The following is a 20,155-nucleotide window of genomic DNA, read 5'->3' as shown; positions in this document are numbered from 1 at the left end:
CGCACAGTGCAGGCCTAACTCTCGGGTCAAGGTATGGAAGGTGGAACTTCTCAATCCACGCGTACGCGTGCATGGCGCGCTCGCGTGGATGGTCCAAAACGCTTGATGCACGCGTACGCACGCAGTGCGCGTACGCGTGGATGGTGCTCTGTTTTTTTTTTTTTTTCAAAAATTTTTTGCTATGTTTTTGCACCAATCCAAGCATTCCAAACCTCCAAACAGCTACCAAAATACCATAAAACCTTATTTAACATACTAAACTACCAAATATACTCAACTAACTAAACAAAACACGAAATTAAACTAATTTTACCAATATTTACAAAAAGAGAAAATGAAAAGAAGTTACCATGGTGGGTTGTCTCCCACCTAGCACCTTTGTTTATTGTCCTTAAGTTGGACTTATGGGGAGCTTCTCTCAAGGTGGCTTGTGCTTGTATTCATCTTGGAACTCCCACCAATGCTTGGTTCTCCATTGTGCCCCAAGATTTCCTATGGGTTGAGCCAAGTGTTGATGGAGTTCTTCACAAGCTTGGGGCTCCCAAAGTTGATCCTCTTCTTGTAATCCGGGATCCCACACTTTGTTTTCACACCCGTCTTGAGGTTGATCATCATTATTAGTCCAACCGGGTGGTGAGTAAGATGAATTCTCTATATAGTGGCCAACAATCCTCCTAGACCCATCTATTTGAGCACTACTCCAACCTTTATATCTCATGTTTGATGCATCAACCATAATAAGCCTTGATTTGCAACGCCCACCACAAAACCTTTTTCGCTTACGCTTCATCCCACAAACTTCCCTAAGTTGGCCATCCGTTTCAAGCAAACCATATTCAAGTGGGATAATAAAGCTAATAGAAATGAATTTCACCCACTCAAATGAAGGTGTAGATGACAACCTAGGCAAAGATGCTTTCAAAGATCTTGACAAAGCATAGCCAACCCTCGTTCTTCTATTTCTAGGGACTTCCACCTCTTCACAAGATCTCTTAATCTCAATCCTTTGTTTAACAATTTTATCTAAACCTTTTCCTTTACTCAAATCATAATAGGGAGGGTGAGAAAAATTTACCTCCTTAACGCTTTCAAATCCAACCGGAAAAAGTTCTTCATGTTCAAAGGATTCTTTACCACTAAGACATGATGCTTGATCTTCATCACCGAGGGAACTCAATCCTTGCTCTATCCCATCCAAGTTTTCATATGGAGTATGCCTTGGAAGGTGTGCACTTTCCTCCCTAGCATCAATTTCAATCATCTTGGAGGGGTTTTCTTCAACTCTATGTTCCCATGGAGGCTCCGCATCTCCTAAGTCTTCTACCACTTCTTCCTTGTCTTCAACAATTAAAGCTTCCTCCAATTGTTCCAATACAAAGCAACTTCCTTCATTTCCCACCGGAGTTTTCAATCTCTCCTTCATGCTATGCTCTTCTTGAGCCATGGGAGTTCCTTGAGTGTTCAAGCATTGGGAGGCTAATTGATTTGTTACCGCATCCAAGGCGGCCATGAAATTTTGCACATCCCTTTTCATCTCTTCTTGTCCTTGAGCAAGAACACTAAGGGTTTCATCCATTAGAGGTTGGGGTGGGTGGAAGGCTTCATCATTTTGGGGGAAGGGTTCATAGTAGGAAGATGGTTCTTCTTGGTAGAGTTGTGGTGGTTCAATGTTCCCCACTCTTTCCACTTGTTGCACAACACACTCCATGGTTGCTTGAAATTGATCCAATGCTTCCTTGAGACGATCCCTTGACTCTTGTTCCTCTTGGATAATATGATTAGGATCATGTGGCTCTTGGATCAATGGATATGAGTATTCTTCCATGGGCGGTTGTGGTGGAAAGTAGTATTCATCTTGTGGTTGAAAATTTTCATATATTAGAGGTGGTTCATCTTGGTAATAATATGGAGGAGGTGGCTCTTGAAAGGGTTGATATTGTGGTGGTTCCATATATGGCTCATATGGCTCAAAAGTTGGTTGGTGTGATGGATATGGATTAGGGTCATATGAAGGTGGTTGGTAAGAAGGGGCTTGTGAGTATGGTTGAGAATTATGTTGAGGGTATGGATCATAGGCATATGGTGGTGGTTCTTGAAAGTCACAAGTAGATTCACCATAGCCATTGGATTGGTATGCATCATAGAATGGCTCTTCTTCATAGTGCATTGGTGGAGGTTGTTGCCAAGAAGATTGATCATATGCGTATGGCTCCTCCCACCTTTGGTTATCCCATCTTTGATACACATTTTCATTATAGTTCTCATCACCTACAACATAATTGTAACTACACTCATAGCCAAAGTGAGAATTCATGATAATAGGAGAGGGCAAAAACAAAAAAATAGGAACAAATAAAGAGAACAAACTAAAAACTAACAAAGAAGCAAAAAGCAAACATATTCACAATATTCACATATATACAATAACCAATAACATAACACCATTGCAACTCCCCGGCAACGGCGCCATTTTGACGATTGGATTTTTGACGGTTTAGAATTTCACAAATGAATTCTCGTTGCAAGTATAGTTTCTAAACCAAGCCATAATCCTTTCATACAAAAAGTTGTTTGTCACTAAAACAAACCCCTAAATTTATAAACCGAAGTATTGGACCTCGGGTCGTTCTCCCTAGGAATTGTAATAAAGTGTCTTGTTATTGGTTTGAGTTATTTTGGGGTTTTGGATAAGAAGCATGAAAAGTAAATGGCAATGAAAATAAACTAACAACTAACAAAGCTCTTGGCAAGATATGAGAACTAGAAGTCCTATCCTAGTTATCCTTCTCAATTGTGATGAGAATTGTTCATTGCTACCACTTAGTTAACCCTTACTAAAGAAAGGAAAGTCAAGTGGATGAATTGACTTGAGCCACAAGTCCTAGCCAACTCCCAAGGAAAGACTAGCTTTAGTGCACTCCAAACCAATTAGCAATCTCTCCAATTATCAATCAACAAAGGAATTAGATAACTCAAGTGTCACTAATTACTCTACCTAGGCCAAGAGGAACAAAATCTACACTAAACCTAGAAGAGACATTTCAACAAACACATAGAAGGCAATAAGAGTAAACAACATAAATTGCAAGAATTAAAGAGAGATCTAACTACAAAGGCAAGAGATTAACAATGGAAAAGCAAAGAAGAACAATTATTATGAATTACCTCTTATTGAATTGAAAGAATGTAGAAGAATCAATACTAGATCTACAACAAAATGTAAGAACAACATAAAGGAAATTACAACAAAAGAGTAGAAGAAGATGAATGCAACTACAAAGAATTGAAAGGTAGAAGTAGAAGAAAACAAAGATTAAAACCTAGATCTAAGAACTAAACATAATCCTAATCCTAATTCTAGAGAGAAGTGAGAGCTTCTCTCTCTAGAAACTACTCTAAACTAATCCTAATGAGTGTGAATGAACTAATCTCCCTTTGCTCTTCAATCCTTGGCTTTAAATAGCATGTTTGGCGCCAAAGTTGGTTGAGATTGGGCCCCACAACCCTTGAGAATTCGTTGGTCACGTTTTCATTAAAAAATCATAAACTAGCACCGACGCGTACGCGCACAGCACGCGTACGCGTCCATGGGGTAATTCGCAGGTGCGCGCAAGCGCCAGGTGCGCGCGCGCGTCCATGGGCTAGTTCAACTTCTTTGACTTTTCATGATTTCTCCACTTTGCATGCTTTCCCTCTTCACTCCTTTGATCCATTCCTAGCCCTTTTCAATCTGAAATCACTAACAAACATATCAAGGCATCTAGTGAAATCAAAGATGAATTGAATTTAGCTAATTTAAGGTCTAGAAAGCATGTTTTCACATCTAAGCACAAATTAGGAGACAATCACAAAACCATGCTATTTCATTGAATAAATGTGGGTAAAAGGTATTAAAATCTCTTAGAATCAATGCAAGATAAACCGTCAAAATGGGGTTTATCACGCACCAAGGCATCATTCGGCAGCACGAGCAGCGCGCACAGGCACCAAAATGGCGCACCAGAAATTTCTGCTCTGCCCTCCGCGAGGGCAGGGCAGCATCCTGCAGCACACACCAACGCACCACGCTCGCACCAAGGCTGCACGCATCAATTTTCTGCCCTGCCCTCCATAAGGGCAGGGCAGCCTCCTGGAAGCTAATTCTTCATGGGCTAAAATTGGATTAAAAATCCAATAAAATTCATTTCTTCACCAAATCAAAAGCCCATCCAAATCCCAAGATCCAAGAATAGAAAGTGTATAAATAGGAGATAGTTTGATGTAAATAGGACCTTTTACCTTTTCCTTTACTTTTGAACTTTGAATTTTCCTTTGAACCTTTACTTTGAGCTTTTGAACTTTCTCTTAGGGACCTCACTGAGATTTCAGAGAATTGGGGAGGAGAATTGATCTCTCTTCTTCCTCGTTCTTGCTTGAGCATTTTTACTTTTCTTGTTTTGAGTTTTGGGTGTGAAGAATTAAGGAAATTCTGTCTCAATCTCCATTCAAAATCTCTTTAATTCCTCTTCTGCATAATTAAGTTGAATTTCAATTCCTTTACTGCTTCTTCTTCAATTTCTTGTTAATTGCTTTGTGAACTTGGATCTGGGAAGGCAATTGAGATCTAGACTTTGCTTTCTAGTCTCTTGAGTCCTGAGATCCCATTTTTCTTTTTGGTTCTTCTGTGAACCCTGCTGCACTTTAATTTCAATTTCTGTTTGAATTCTAGTTGTTTCTAATTCAATTTCTGCTTTATTAATTGTTGCAATTTACTTGCCTTTGCTGAAATTCTGAATTCCCCATCCTCAATTCCCTTTTCCATTCGAGCAATTTATATTTCTTGCAATTTAAGTTACTGCAATTTACATTTCTTGCACTTTAAGTTTCAGTCATTTAATTTCTTGTTCTTTAAGATTCAGCACTTTTACTTTCCTGTCCTTTAATTTATTGCAATTTTCCCCTCTCCCTTTACATTCCAAGTAATTTAGCTTCTGTTAAAGATAAACCACTCAACCAATATTTGATTCGCTTGACTAAATCAACCACTAAACTAAAATTGCTCAATCCTTCAATCCCTATGGGATCGACCTCACTCCCGTGAGTTTTTATTACTTGATGTGACCCGGTACACTTGCCGGTGAGTTTTGTGTTGGATCGTTTTCCACACATCACATATGCATTGATACCTTTGTATATGATTCATCAAAAAGAAAAAAAAAAGAGAAAAACAAAAGAAAAATGAAAAAAATGTAGAAAAAGAAAAAGGAATCAATAAAAAGGGGACAAAATGTCCCAAAGTAAAGTTCAATAAAAATCAATCATATGTGTGGTGATCAAAAAGAGAATGCATGAGTGTGTGAAGAAGTGAAGAATGAGTAGTTAGGTTTGCTCTAAATAGTATAGGTTGTCATAGGTTAGGTGGGAAGTTTAAGTTAATCAAAGATTCAAATTCTAGTCCACTTAACCATAAACAATCCTACCTTGACCCTAGCCCCATTACAACCTTTAGATAAGTCCTCATGATATTTGTATGCATGCATTGAATAATTGTTGATTGTTATATGAAAAATAAATCTTAAAAAGCATGATTAGGAGAGAATTGAGTGAATCAACCCTATACACTTGAGTGACTAGAGCGGATACACATCCGGTGAGGGTTTGATTGCTCAATTACATGTTTTCACCCATGATCATATTTTCTTGCAACTTTGTAAAATTCTTTCAATAACTCAAATCAATTGTGGATTTAACTTGGTTGTTAATACCTTTAGCCCTTATGTTCATATATGTATTATTGGAAATCGATTTATTTTGACCAGGTGGTTGTATTCATTTAGATAGTTGTATTTAGGTAATTTGCATTGAAGAAATGTTGATACCCTCTGTCTCTTTCTTGAGTTTAGCATGAGAACATGCTTAATTTAAGTGTGGAGAGGTTTGATAAACCCCAATTTTGTGATTTATCTTGTGCTTAATTTGTGAGATTTTATCAACTTATCTCACATTTATTCAATGAAATAGCATGATTTTGTAATTCTTCCTAAATTGTGCTTAAGAGTGAAAACGTGTTTTTTAGGCCTTTAATTTGCTAATTTTAATTCCATTCGATGACATGATGTGTTTGTTGAGTGATTTCAGATTCATAAGGCAAGTATTAGATGGAAGAAGTGAAGAGAAAAGCATGCAAGGTGGAGAATTCATGAAGAAGTGAGCATTTGGAGAATTAAGGGCCACGCGCACGCGTCACCCACGCATACACGTGAGGAGGAATTTTGGCCAGCGATGCACACGCGTCACCCACGTGCACGTGTGACGCTGATCATGTGACCTCATTAAAGTGAATTCACTGGGGGTGATTTTTGAGCTTTCCAGGCCCAAATCCAACTCGTTTCTGAGGCTATTTCATGCAGAATTGAAGATTCGATCAAGGGGGAGCAATTAGTTTTAGGTTAGCATCATGTAGGTTAGTTTTCTAGAGAGAGAAGCCCTCTCTTCTCTCTAGAATTAGGGTTTAGGTTAATTTCCATCTTAGATCTAGGTTTTGATTCTTGTTTTCCTTTAGTTTTTCTTGTGATTTCTTGTTCCTACATCTTAATTCTTTTAGTTTACATTGTTAATTTTTCTTTTTATGCCTCTTTTTGTGTTGATGAACTCTTGTTGGATTTGGCTTTTTTTAACGAAATTTCATGTTTGATGTTCTTTTATTGTCGATTTGAGATGCTATTGTTAATTTCTTGCATTGAGTAGTTGTAGATTTTATTCTTCCTTGCAATTTACCATGCTTTCCTTTTATACCTTCTAAGTGTTTGACAAAATGCTTAGTTGGATGTTAGAGTAACTTTTTGAGCATTCTTGACTTAGAAAGAGGAATTATGTAATCTTGAGTCATGAATACCCAACTTATGTTGGTGATCTAGAGTTGTTAGTTAATATTGTTTCCATTAACGCTAATCTTTTGCTAATTCAATTAGTAAGTTGATTAGGACTTTTGGATTGAGATTAACTCGTCTTATTTGACTTTCTCTCATGTGAAGATAATATCATACCTTCTTCCATTGTTGGAGATGACGAAATAAGATAAATTCTTGTTAATTATTGTTATGATTTGTGACTATGATAGAAAGCCTATATTCTCAACTGTTGCCATGAATGTCTCTCTTTATTAATTGCTTTCTTTAATTGTTTGCTTTACTTTTTTGCCATTTATTTTCTTGCCCTTTTACCAAATCAAACCCCTTGTTCCTTCATTGCCAATAATTGATCACTTCATTGCAATTCCTTGTGAGACGACCCGATGTTTGAATACTTCGGTTAATTTTTATTGGGGTTTGTACTTGTGACAACTAATATTAAAATTTGATTGAGAGTTGTTGGTTGGTTTGGAGCTATGCTTACAACGAAGTAATTCTTTTCTATAAGAAAATTTCTAGACCGACAATAATTCTTGTATCACTAGCCATAAAGCAAAGGACAGCAAAGCGTCACGATAGTTTTAAAACTCCATACAATAGTATATAATCAAGGAATATTTAAACTAGAAGCCTGATGAAGAAAAAGAAGACCAAAGATGTATAAAACAAAGATACAAAGTGTGAAACGTTCACATACGATAACTAAAACACGTTGGCACGAAAGGAACAAAATATATATATATATATATATATATATATACACACACACAATATTCAACAGAAAAATTAGCCATGGCCCACGGAGTTTAAGCCGACTAGTTTAACAAAAGATACAACAGAGTTTTGATAAAAATAGATACATCCTGTCTCTCAAAGTTTAAGTCTAAGGCATCAAAGTACAGTAATAAAAAAGTGAGAGGTTGGTGGGCGAAATTGTGATCATCAATGGCGCCATCAACATGGTACGCACAATTGTGATCTCAACTCTTTATCACAACTTCGCACAACTAACCAGCAAGTGTACTGGGTCGTCCAAGTAATAAACCTTACGCGAGTAAGGGTCGATCCCACAGAGATTGTTAGTATGAAGCAAGCTATGGTCACCTTGTAAATCTTAGTCAGGCAAACTCAAATGGTTATGGATGATGAATAAAACATAAAGATAAAGATAGAGATACTTATGTAATTCATTAGTGAGAATTTCAGATAAGCGTATGGAGATGCTTTGTCCCTTCCGTCTCTCTGTTTTCCTACTGTCTTCATCCAATCCTTCTTACTCCTTTCCATGGCAAGCTGTATGTAGAGTTTCACCGTTGTCAGTGGCTACCTCCCATCCTCTCAGTGAAAATGTTCAACGCACCCTGTCACGGCACGGCTATTCATCTGTGGGTTCTCAATCAGGTTGGAATAGAATCCAGTGATTCTTTTGCGTCTGTCACTAACGCCCAGCCTTCAGGAGTTTGAAGCTCGTCACAGTCATTCAATCATTGAATCCTACTCAGAATACCACATACAAGGTTTAGACCTTCCGGATTCTCTTGAATGCAGTCATCAATTCTAGCTTATACCACGAAGATTCCGGTTAAAGAATCCAAGAGATATCCACTCAATCTAAGGTAGAACGGAGGTGGTTGTCAGGCACACGTTCATAGGTGAGAATGATGATGAGTGTCACGGATCATCACATTCATCAAGTTTAAGAACAAGTGATATCTTAGAACAAGAACAAGTTGAATTGAATAGAAGAACAATAGTAATTGCATTAATACTCGAGGTACAACAGAGCTCCACACCTTAATCTATGGTCTGTAGAAACTCCACCGTTGAAAATACATAAGAACAAGGTCTAGGCATGGCCGTGAGGCCAGCCTCCCAATGATCTAAGATAGCATAAGAATAAAGATAGCTACCAAGATGATAATACAATAGCAAAAGGTCTTATTTATAAAGAACTAGTAGCCTAAGGTTTACAAAGATGAGTAAATGACATAAAAATCCACTTCCGGGCCCACTTGGTGTGTGCTTGGGCTAAGCATTGAAGCATTTTCGTGTAGAGACTCTTCTTGGAGTTAAACGCCAGCTTTTGTACCAGCTTGGGCGTTTAACTCCCATTCTTGTGCCAGTTCCGGCGTTTAACGCTGGGCAGTTTTGAGCTGATTTGGAACGCCGGTTTGGGCCATCAAATCTCGGGCAAAGTATAAACTATTATACATTGCTAGAAAGCCCAGGATGTCTACTTTCCAACGCCAGTAAGAGCGCTCCAATTGGGCTTCTGTAGCTCCAGAAAATCCACTTCGAGTGCAGGGAGGTCAGAATCCAACAGCATCTGCAGTCCTTTTTAGTCTCTGAATCAGATTTTTGCTCAAGTCCCTCAATTTCAGCCAGAAAATACCTGAAATCACAGAAAAACACACAAACTCATAGTAAAGTCCAGAAAAGTGAATTTTAACTAAAAACTAATAAAAATATACTAAAAACTAACTAAAACATACTAAAAACATACTAAAAACAATGCCAAAAAGCTTATAAATTATCCGCTCATCACAACACCAAAGTTAAATTGTTGCTTGTCCTCAAGCAACTGAAAATCAAATAAGATAAAAAGAAGAGAATATGCAATGAATTCCAAAAACATCTATGAAGATCAGTATTAATTAGATGAGCGGGGTTTTTAGCTTTTTGCCTTTGAACAGTTTTGGCATCTCACTCTATCCTTTGAAATTCAGAATGATTGGCTTCTTTAGGAACTCAGAATCCAGATAGTGTCATTGATTCTCCTAGTTAAGTATGATGATTCTTGAACACAGCTACTTTATGAGTCGTGGCCGTGGCCCAAAGCACTTTGTCTTCCAGTATTACCACTGGATACATACATGCCACAGACACATAATTGGGTGAACCTTTTCAGATTGTGACTCAGCTTTGCTAGAGTCCCCAATTAGAGGTGTCCAGGGTTCTTAAGCACACTCTTTTGCCTTGGATCACAACTTTATTATTTTTTTTTCTTTTTCTCTCTTTTTTTCGTTTTTTTTTCTTTCTTTCTTTCTTTTTTTTTCGTTTTTCTCTTTCCTTTTTTTTGTATTCACTGCTTTTTCTTGCTTCAAGAATCATTTTTATGATTTTTCAGATCCTCAGTAACATGTCTCCTTTTTCATCATTCTTTCAAGAGCCAACATTCATGAACAACAAATTCAAAAGACATATGCACTGTTTAAGCATACATTCAGAAAACAAAAGTATTGCCACCACATCAAAATAATTAATCTGTTATAAAATTTAAAATTCATGCAATTCTTCTCTTTTTCAATTAAGAACATTTTTCATTCAAGAAAGGTGATGGATTCATAGGACATTCATAACTTTAAGGCATAGACACTAAGACACTAATGATCACAAGACACAAACATAGATAAACATAAGCATGATTTTTTCGAAAAACAGAAAATAAAGAACAAGGAAATTAAAGAACGGGTCCACCTTAGTGATGGCGGCTTGTTCTTCCTCTTGAAGATCCTATGGAGTGCTTGAGCTCCTCAATGTCTCTTCCTTGTCTTTGTTGCTCCTCTCTCATGATTCTTTGATCTTCTCTAATTTCATGGAGGAGGATGGAATGTTCTTGGTGCTCCACCCTTAGTTGTCCCATGTTGGAACTCAATTCTCCTAGGGAGGTATTGATTTGCTCCCAATAGTTTTGTGGAGGAAATTGCATCCCTTGAGGCATCTCAGGGATTTCATGATGAGAGGGGTCTCTTGTTTGCTCCATCCTCTTCTTAGTAATGGGCTTGTCCTCATCAATGGGGATGTCTCCCTCTATGTCAACTCCAACTGAATAACAGAAGTGACAAATGAGATGAGGAAAGGCTAACCTTGCCAAGGTAGAGGACTTGTCTGCCACCTTATAAAGTTCTTGGGATATAACCTTATGAACTTCTATTTCTTCTCCAATCATGATGCTATGAATCATGATAGCTGATGTGTGGAAAACGATCCAACACAAAACTCACCGGCAAGTGTACCGGGTCGCATCAAGTAATAAAAACTCACGGGAGTGAGGTCGATCCCACAGGGATTGAAGGATTGAGCAATTTTAGTTTAGTGGTTGATTTAGTCAAGCGAATCAAATATTGGTTGAGTGGTTTATCTTTAACAGAAGCTAAATTGCTTGGAATGTAAAGGGAGAGGGGAGAATTGCAGTAAATTAAAGAACAGGAAAGTAAATTTGCTGAATCTTAAAGAACAAGAAATGTAAATGACTGAAACTTAAAGTGCAAGAAATGTAAATTGCGGTGACTTAAAGTGCAAGAAATGTAAAATGCTTGAATGGAAAAGGGGAGTTGAGGATTGGGAATTCAAAAATTCAGCAAGGGAAAGTAAATTGCAACAATTAATAAAGTAGAAGAGGACTTGGAAGTAACTAAAGTTCAAATAGAAAATGAAAGTAAATTGCAGCAGGGTTCACAAAAGAACCAACGAGAAAAATGGGATCTCAGGACTCAAGAGACTAGATAGCAAAGTCTAGATCTCAATTGCCTTCCCAGATCCAAGTTCACAAAGCAATTAACAAGAAATTGAAGAAGAAGCAGTAAAGGAATTGTAATTAAACTCAATTATGCAGAAGAGGAATTAAAGAGATTTTGAATGGAGATTGAGACAGAATTTCCTCAATTCTTCACACCAGAAACTCAAACAAGAAAAATAAAAGTGCTCAAGCAAGAACGAGGAAGAAGAGAGATCAATTCTCCTCCCCAATTCTCTGAAATCTCAAAAGTTCCAAAAATAAAGATTCAAAGCTCACAAGAAAGATCAAAGTTCAAAAGTAAAGGAAGAGGTCCTAATTACATCAAACTATCTCCTATTTATACACTTTCTATTCTTGGATTTTGAAATTTGGATGGGCTTTTGAGTTGGTGAAGAAATGAATTAAATTGGATTTTTAAACCAATTTTCAGCCCAAGATCAATTGCTTCCAGGAGGCTGCCCTGCCCTTGTGGAGGGCAGGGCAGGAATTGATGCGTGCGGCCTTGGTGCGAGCGTGGTGTGCGAGTTGGTGCTGCAGGATACTGCCCTGCCCTCGCGGAGGGCAGGGCAGAAATTTTTGGTGCGTCAGTTTGGTGCCTGTGCGTGCTGCTGGTGCTGCCGAACCGTCCCTTGGTGCGCCAGAATGGTGCGCCTGTGTGCATCACTAAAATGCTGCCCTGCCCTCGCGGAGGGTAGGGCAGTGTTTTCAAATTGAAGCTCCGTGTTCGATCCTTGAGTGACGCGCACGCTATTCTTTTTTCTTGGTTTTCTTGGCACCAAACTAAGGCTTAGTTTCTTGTTTCCTCATGGTTCCGTGTTCGACCCTTGTGGCAAGCAATGGTGAACTTTTTCTTTGAATTTTTCCCTTTGGTGAGCCCGATACTGCCCTTGAGGAGGGCAGGGCAAGGTTTTTCTTTTCTTTGATCCAAGGCACAATTTTGTGCTCTGCCCTTGTCGTGGGCAGGGCAGCGTTGCCTTTCTTGGCTTGTTTGCTCATGTTGCCCTCCTAGAGGGCAGTGTGCCCTTGTGGAGGGCAATGCTTACTCTCCTCCTTTATGCGCCACGCCTTTTTCTTCCTTAAGCCACGCTTTCTCTTTTCTTCTTTTCTTCACCTATAATAAACCAAAACAACTACTCAAAGTATCACTAAATTCACAAGGCTTATAAATCAATTAAAATTCAATTAAAATTAGCTTAAACCTCATGAGTTAGCATTAATTTAATGGTAGTTGCTTGATCTAAAGAAGTTATGCATTTTCTCTCCAAATCACTTACTTAGGATGCAAGAAAGTGCATAAAGACTAATAAAACAAGTGAAATTAGCTTGAAAAATGGGTATATGATGACTTGTCATCACAACACCAAACTTAAATCTTGCTTGTCCCCAAGCAAGCATCAAAACTAAGAGAAAATGAAATGAACAAGAAAAGAACATATATCCTTATTAGGCAAATAGCAGAACTTGATTTATGGAGTCTTTATGCAGACAATGATAACTCAATTATTGTTGCTGTTACATAGTATACATCTTTCCTCAAAGGCTTGCTAAACTTGCTGTTATAAGACTTACTCCTTAATTACTCCCTTGCTAACTTTTCTTTCTTATAATGCTTAACAAGCTTATTATTCTTTTGAAGGTTTGGTGTCTAATGTTGCAGTAGTAGCCTTTGGCTTTATTTTTTTTTCTTTTACTCAACATCTTTCCACCACAGACACATGGCTCACTATTTCTTCCTAGGATCATTGATGCCCAGCATCTCTTTGGATAACTAAATGTTCTGTATCTAAGTTGCTCTTTATTGTGGACTTTCAATTGGCCATCCCAAATCAGTTGATCTAAGTGACCGGGTTTTAAAATACCCCTTAGAATTTACTTATCCAAGCATATCTTAGTACAAGAACACCACAGGCATATGTCCTAGGGTCCAAGCTATTGGTGTCCAACCTTTATTCTTTGTTTTTCTTGCCACTTTGGCTTTTTCTTCTTCCTTTTCTTTCTGTTTTTGTTCACAAGGGCTTTTTCTTTTATTGATAAGAATCTTTACAACAGCAAGCTAACTCACACTTGAATGAGAATGATATTATGCAACAATTATTTCATGAGTTATGCATTTAATCAAACACATATACCACCATTAACTTCCATTCTTACTTATGCAACATTGGATATTTCACTTTTCAATTCAAACAATTCTCTTTTATTCAAGCATATGGGAAACAAAACATACTTCAAGCTAAGTGATGAATGACAAGCATTGTGCAGATTTAGCATTCTTAACAAACAATTCCACTTGCAACTAGATACACACTTTAGCATGACATACAATGGTTTCCAGATTCCAAACACTTCACAGCAGCAAGGATTAAGTTTAGATACAACCTTTGAAGTTGCAGCCCTTTGATTCTTCCTTCTGTTGTGTTCTCTTTGAGTTAAGATGCATAATATCTTCAATTGTTGACTCATGTCCTGCATAATTCTCAAAGTTGCTTACTTCTCAAGCCCTTAATTGCATGGTTAGTATGCATAAATTGAGTGTGGCTCTTGGATTTATTTAGGTGTGAGAACACCAAACTTAATTGTTTGCCACTGCTTCTGATGCAACAGTTAACCATATGTGAAACCTTGTGTTCTTGCTAAAGGTTAATGAAATTAAAGCTAGAAAGCAATTTAACAGTTGAATAATGTGTTTGGTTGCTTGGAGCTAGCATCATGCAGGAGGTGAGAATGTGTTTTTAAATGATATTTTTGGTGGAACACCAAACTTAGAATTTTTCATTCTCCCTCAAATTGTTTTGGTGTGTAACACCAAACTTAGCTCCTTGCAATCCATACTAATTATTCAACATTTTTATTGAAACAAACTATGAAAAGAAAACTACCTCAGGTTGGGTTGCCTCCCAACAAGCGCTCTTTTATTGTCACTAGCTTGACATTGAACTCCCTTTAGGGTGGTTGATGCTGGTGATGTCTCAACTTGTCACCTCTCACTGTAAGCTTTCTCTGTGTGCCGTGGTGCTCAATTTCAATATGCTCAAGAGAAAGTACTTGGTTGACAGTGTAATAATCTTCTGTTCCCAGCTGTTGATACACTAATTGCACCTTATCACCTTTGGAAAATCCTTCAGTTGGGATTTTCTTATTCTTCCACCCTTTGTAAGCCTTCTTCTTGCTCTTCATCTTTTTCTTTCTTGTTGATCTTTCTTTCTTGACAGTGACTTGGGTTGTGATACCTTCCTTCTTGTTTATCATCCCAGCATCTTTTTGAATTCTTTTTTCTTCTTACAGCTGCTTATTTTTCTGTTCTAATGCCTTGTTGGTTGCCTGCTTTGGAAGGAAATCACTATTTGTCTTGCTTGCTTCTTCATTACTTTGTGATTCTGGAAAGACATTCAAAGTGATGCTCTCCTCATGCATCCTGAGGGTTAGCTCTCCCTGCTCTATATCTACAATGGCTCTAGCAGTGGCCAAAAATGGTCGACCAAGTATTATGGAGTCATTTCCATTTTCTGATGAATCCAGGATCACAAAATCTGCCGGATAGATGAACTTGTCAACCTTAACTAAAAGGTTCTCAATCAACCCTTTAGGATATACTACTGATTGGTCCACCAATTCCAAGGACATCTGTATTGGTTTCACCTCTTCTATGCCAAGCTTTTTCACTAAGGATGATGGGATTAGATTTATGCTTGCTCCTAAGTCACACATCCCCTTGTTGATGAATAGGCTTCCAATAGTGCAGGGTAGGAAGAAGCCTCCAAGATCTTCAGGTTTGGGAGGGAGCCCTTTTTTGATTAGTGCACTACATTCTTCACTGAGCATTATAGTCTCCTTCTCATTCCAACTTCTTTTCTTATTGATGAGCTCTTTCAAAAACTTGGCATACAGAGGCATTTGCTCCAATGCCTCAGCTAAAGGTATGTTGATTTCCAGCTTCTTGAAAGTCTCAAGGAATTTGTGGAAATGTTGATCCTTTGTCTCTTTGTGGAATCTTTGGGGATAAGGCAGTGGAGATGTCAAGCTTTTCTCCCCTTGAAGTTGTCTTGAAATCGGTTCTTCCATGATCTGCTTTCCCTTCTTCACGTTTTGTGGTCTATTTTCTTTCTCTTGAGGTTGAGTCTGAGAGTACTTGCTTGTTGTTGCATCTTTTTCATTGGCTGCCTCATTTTCAACTTGTTTCTTGTCACTTTCCTTGGGCTTCTTGGTGGCTTCTTCATCTTTCAGCAGTATTTTTCCACTCCTCAAATGTATTGCGTTGCATTCCTCTTTTGGATTAGGAATGGTGTCACTTGGTAGTGAGCTTGATGGTTTTTCAACAGAAATTTGTTTGGAGATTTGCCCAATCTGCCTCTCCAAGTTCTTCATGGAAGCTTCTTGGTTCTTTGTTGTCATTTCTTGGTTTTTCATCATCTTTTCCATGAGCATCTCTAGATTAGTGATCCTCTGAGAGTCTTGTGAGATTGGTTGGTTTTGGGGTGCTGATGGATGATGATAGGTGTTTTGGTTAGTTGGGTGGTTATTTGGTGGATAATGGTTAGAGTTGGGATATGTATTTTGTGGTTTTCTGTATGTGTTTTGGTTAGTGTTTGGCTGGTTGTTGTTTGTGTTTTTCCAATTGTTTTGAGTTGAGTTCCTTTGCCATGGTTGCTGAGTTTGATTGTGATTGTCTCCCCATCTGAGGTTGGGATGGTTCTTCCAAGAAGGATTGTAAGTATCTCCATAAACTTCATTTGTTCCAGGATTTTGGTTATGCATGTATTGGACTTGCTCTTGCTGTTGCTCCTCTTGAATTTCTTCATTTTGTCCCCAAGTAGTTGATGGTTGGCTTGTAGCACTCACTGATGCAACTTGCAGGCCATCAATCCTTTTGGCCATTTGCTCAAATTGCTGTTGAATCTGCTGCTGCATCATTTTGTTTTGAGCTAAGATTGAATCCACTCCTTCCAACTCCATTACTCCTCTCCTTTGTGATGGTTGGTGTTGCCTTTGGTGAGCAAAGAAATATTGGTTGTTAGCCACCATATCAATGAGGTTTTGAGCTTCCTCTGTAGTTTTCATGAGTTGTAAAGAGCCTCCAGCTGAGTGATCAAGTGCTTCTTGAGCCTTAAGAGTGAGTCCCTCATAGAAGTTCTGCAGCTTGTCCCACTCAGTGAACATCTCTGGTGGACATTTCCTCAATAGTGCCTTATATCTTTCCCATGCTTCATATAAATTTTCAGCCTCCATTTGAGTGAATGTCTGCACCTCAGTCTTCAATCTAATGATCCTTTGAGGGGGATAAAATTTGGCAAGAAACTTGCTCACCAAGTTATCCCAAGTGTTGATGCTCTCTTTTGGAAATGTCTCTAGCCATTGAGTGGCTTTGTCTCTGAGAGAAAATGGAAAGAGCAACAACTTGTAGCTGTCAGGAGGCACACCATTGGTTTTTACAGTATCACAAATCCTCAAGAAGGTAGATACGTGTTGATTTGGGTCCTCCAATAGCCCTCCTCCAAAAGAACAGTTGTTTTGAACTAAAGTGATGAGTTGTGACTTTAGTTCAAAATTGTTTGCATTGACATTAGGCGTAAGAATGCTACTTCCACAGTGTCTAGCATTTGCAAATGTGTATGAAGCCAGGACTCTTCTTTGTTGTTGGTTATTGTTGGCCCCTCCTCCTGGTTGATTGAGGTTTGATGGATATCCTTCCATTTCTTGGAATTCTTCCTCAGATTCTTCCTCTCCAATAATGTTCTTCCCTCTTTCAGCTCTTCTTATTCTTCGAAGAGTTCTTTGGTCAATTTCAGAGAGGATAGGGGAAGATCTTCCTGTACCTGACATACAAACACACAACAATAAACACACAGATCCAGAAAACCAATGAAACTTCAATCTATAGCTAGAATGAAGTTTTAGTTAGTTTAAGCAAAAATTCAAACAGTTAGCGTGTTAGCCAAAATTAAAACAACAGAAAAGAAGAAGTGCTTGATCTAGACCTCCACTTCACTTAATCATTGTCAATCTATTTCAATCCCCGGCAACGGCGCCAAAAACTTGATGTGTGGAAAACGATCCAACACAAAACTCACCGGCAAGTGTACCGGGTCGCATCAAGTAATAAAAACTCACGGGAGTGAGGTCGATCCCACAGGGATTGAAGGATTGAGCAATTTTAGTTTAGTGGTTGATTTAGTCAAGCGAATCAAATATTGGTTGAGTGGTTTATCTTTAACAGAAGCTAAATTGCTTGGAATGTCAAGGGAGAGGGGAGAATTGCAGTAAATTAAAGAACAGGAAAGTAAATTTGCTGAATCTTAAAGAACAAGAAATGTAAATGACTGAAACTTAAAGTGCAAGAAATGTAAATTGCGGTGACTTAAAGTGCAAGAAATGTAAATTGCTTGAATGGAAAAGGGGAGTTGAGGATTGGGAATTCAGAAATTCAGCAAGGGAAAGTAAATTGCAACAATTAATAAAGTAGAAGAGGACTTGGAAGTAACTAAAGTTCAAACAGAAAATGAAATTAAATTGCAGCAGGGTTCACAGAAGAACCAACAAGAAAAATGGGATCTCAGGACTCAAGAGACTAGATAGCAAAGTCTAGATCTCAATTGCCTTCCCAGATCCAAGTTCACAAAGCAATTAACAAGAAATTGAAGAAGAAGCAGTAAAGGAATTGTAATTAAACTCAATTATGCAGAAGAGGAATTAAAGAGATTTTGAATGGAGATTGAGACAGAATTTCCTCAATTCTTCACACCTAAAACTCAAACAAGAAAAATAAAAGTGCTCAAGCAAGAACGAGGAAGAAGAGAGATCAATTCTCCTCCCCAATTCTCTGAAATCTCAAAAGTTCCAAAAATAAAGATTCAAAGCTCACAAGAAAGATCAAAGTTCAAAAGTAAAGAAAGAGGTCCTAATTACATCAAACTATCTCCTATTTATACACTTTCTATTCTTGGATTTTGGAATTTGGATGGGCTTTTGAGTTGGTGAAGAAATGAATTAAATTGGATTTTTAAACCAATTTTCAGCCCAAGATCAATTGCTTCCAGGAGGCTGCCCTGCCCTTGTGGAGGGCAGGGCAGGAATTGATGCGTGCGGCCTTGGTGCGAGCGTGGTGTGCGAGTTGGTGCTGCAGGATGCTGCCCTGCCCTCGCGGAGGGCAGGGCAGAAATTTTTGGTGTGCCAGTTTGGTGCCTGTGCGTGCTGGTGGTGCTGCCGAACCGTCCCTTGGTGCGCCTGTGTGCATCACTAAAATGTTGCCCTGCCCTCGCGGAGGGCAGGGTAGTGTTTTCAAATTGAAGCTACGTGTTCGATCTTTGAGAGACGCGCACGCTATTCTTTTTTCTTGGTTTTCTTGGCACCAAACTAAGGCTTAGTTTCTTGTTTCCTCATGGTTCCGTGTTCGACCCTTGTGGCAAGCAATGGTGAACTTTTTCTTTGAATTTTTCCCTTTGGTGAGCCCAATACTGCCCTTGAGGAGGGCAGGGCAAGGTTTTTCTTTTCTTTGATCCAAGGCACAATTTTGTGCTCTACCCTTGTCATGGGCAGGGCAGCGTTGCCTTTCTTGGCTTGTTTGCTCATGTTGCCCTCCTAGAGTGCAGTGTGCCCTTGTGGAGGGCAATGCTTGCTCTCCTCCTTTATGCGCCACGCCTTTTTCTCCTTGGGCCACGCTTCCTTAAGCCACGCTTTCTCTTTTCTTCTTTTCTTCACCTATAATAAACCAAAACAACTACTCAAAGTATCACTAAATTGACAAGGCTTATAAATCAATTAAAATTCAATTAAAATTAGCTTAAACCTCATGAGTTAGCATTAATTTAATGGTAGTTGCTTGATCTAAAGAAGTTATGCATTTTCTCTCCAAATCACTTACTTAGGATGCAAGAAAGTGCATAAAGACTAATAAAACAAGTGAAATTAGCTTGAAAAATGGGTATATGATGACTTGTCATCAATAGCCCGGTCTATAGTAACTTCAGACCGGTTGCTAGTGGGAATGATTGAGCGTTGGATAAATGGTGCGCGAAATTGTGATCAATACTTTTCACAACTCAAATAATCCCCGGTAATGAATCCAAAAACTTGGTATTCAATACCATGGCATAAACACAACTTCGCACAACTAACCAGCAAGTGTACTGGGTCCTCCAAGTAATAAACCTTACGCGAGTAAGGGTCGATCCCATAGAGATTGTTGGTATGAAGCAAGCTATGGTCACCTTGTAAATCTCAGTCAGGCAAACTCAAATGGATATGGGTGATATACGAATAAAACATAAAGATAAAGATAGAGATACTTATGTAATTCATTGGTAGGAATTTCAGATAAGCGTATGAAGATGCCTTCCCTTCCGTCTCTCTGCTTTCCTACTGTCTTCATCCAATCCTTCTTACTCCTTTCCATGGCAAGCTTAAGCAAGGGTTTCACCGTTGTCAGTGGCTACCTCCCATCCTCTCAGTGGAAATGTTCAACGCACCCTGTCACGGCACGGCTATCCATCTGTCGGTTCTCGATCAGGCCGGAATAGAATCCAGTGATTCTTTTGCGTCTGTCACTAACGCCCCGCCCTCAGGAGTTTGAAGCACGTCACAGTCATTCAATCATTGAATCCTACTCAGAATACCACAGACAAGGTTAGACCTTCCGGATTCTCTTGAATGCCGCCATCAGTTCTAGCCTATACCACGAAGACTCTGATCTCACGGAATGGATGGCTCGGTTGTCAGGCGAGCGCTCGTTTATCAGGCGATCAACCATGCA

The sequence above is a fragment of the Arachis hypogaea genome, chromosome 8, assembly GCF_003086295.3.
Source record: "Arachis hypogaea cultivar Tifrunner chromosome 8, arahy.Tifrunner.gnm2.J5K5, whole genome shotgun sequence".
Classification (NCBI taxonomy): Eukaryota; Viridiplantae; Streptophyta; class Magnoliopsida; order Fabales; family Fabaceae; genus Arachis; species Arachis hypogaea.
Note: the sequence above shows the minus strand (reverse complement) of the source record.